Here is a 1658-nt window from a genome sequence, read left to right on the forward strand (position 1 = left end):
AGCGGGAGCCAATGGCTGTGCTGCTATCAATCTATCCAATCAAGACCTGAGAACCCAGGCAAGAGGAAGAGCGTGTCTCCGCCGTGAGAAATTCCAGGGCTCAGGTAAGTAAAATGGGGGGGCTGGAGGGCCGGTCACTGCCAGGTGTTTTTTCACCTCAATGCATAGGATGCATTAAGGTGAAAAAACACGAGGATTTACAACCCCTTTAAAATAGAATAAAATTGTACTTACAACAAAGTTAAAACACACCCCCCCCCCCCCCAATCCCAGCACTCTGTATACATACCCTTCATTCCAAGGGTTCAGGTCTTCATGTTCCTCTGGTGGTGGGCAAGTCCAGAATTATGCAGAAAATGCAACCACCAAAGGTCTGGTGCCTTTCCCTGCAGCATTCTTCATTTATATATATTAAGTTTTTATTATACAAATAAACATGTAACATATGATTAATTATTCCCAGAACATACTGTTAGCTACAAAAACAGCCCAGCAGACGTTGATTGCTTTTCAGCTTCCTTTATCTGACTGAAACTTCAAAGTCTGTTGTCTGATAATAGACAGGAAGTGAAGGGAAATCTCCCTAATGGGATATAGATTAAAAAAACCTGTCAGTGGTTATAATGCTCCCTTACTCTATCCAAAATGAAAAAAAAACTTTTGCCTTTAGCTTTTCTTTAACTTCTCACTTCTTGGCCTTTTTGCTAAGATCAAGTGTAGTATCTGTTCTTACCTGTGTTCAGTAGGGGTGTTATACCGTCATTCTGGCCTTTGGTAGGAATGGCTGGCTGTATAGTGTCCCTGCTGGTATGATGGAAGCTCTGAAGGCTAGTACCAGCTGGAAAGGAAATCGGGGTGCCCACAGGATGTGGGGCACAAGAGTAGTTCCCCCAGGAAGACTGGAGGGGCCCAGTGCCTGCTGATTTGAATGGGTCTACATTGTCTGGCCATGGGCTGGGAAGTCAGAGAATCCACGGTGCCAGTGCCCCCGGGAGTTGGTCTCCCCAGGGGAGCTCTCAGTAACACTATGGGCCTGGGAACCCACTGTGTGAAAAGGTACATGGCCATGTAACTAAGTTTTTTCTGCATGGCGCCTCTATTGGCTAGGCCTTTTGGCTTTGTCCACCAGGCCTCAGGGCCTAGCCAGTACACTAGCATCGGCACTATTTATTTAATTTATTTTTCACTTGTTTTTTCACTTTTGTGCGTGTTTCTCACTAAGATGGGGGCTGTGGGTCCTCGGGCCTACCCTGAAGTCTAGGGGAGATGTGTGCCCATTAGGTTCCTTTCTCCCCTAAACAAGAGGGGGGGGGGTGACTATTTTTGGGATAGTCCCCTCACCTACTACTTGGTCGTTTTCGGCTGACCATGAGGAGAGAGGTCAGCCAGGCCTTTTGGCAAGGGGGACAAGGTTGAACCTTGCTCCTGTCAGGAGCCTTGTGCACTAGGGGGTCAGGTCCTACTCCTTCACGGGGTGGAGAAGAGACACACCCTTAAGTGCACTTTTTTGTTCACATGGATTTCTTTTTGTACTTAGGTGTTTTGTTTTTGCGCATCATCGCTAATTTAAAAAAGAAAATCTTCTTTAAATTCATGATTTTTACTGGAAATGGTTTTGTTGTATAAAGCAAGGGTGTTAAAGAGTGATCTATCCTGGG

At 45.8% G+C, this 1658-nt stretch overlaps 1 pseudogene; it reads left to right on the forward strand.

Moving 5' to 3' along the window:
* Window positions 1-684: 684 nt before the first annotated feature.
* Window positions 685-823, forward strand: LOC141135936 (U2 spliceosomal RNA; annotated as a pseudogene).
* Window positions 824-1658: the final 835 nt, after the last annotated feature.

This window comes from Aquarana catesbeiana, linkage group LG03 (assembly GCF_042186555.1).
Source record: "Aquarana catesbeiana isolate 2022-GZ linkage group LG03, ASM4218655v1, whole genome shotgun sequence".
In the NCBI taxonomy this organism is placed as follows: Eukaryota; Metazoa; Chordata; class Amphibia; order Anura; family Ranidae; genus Aquarana; species Aquarana catesbeiana.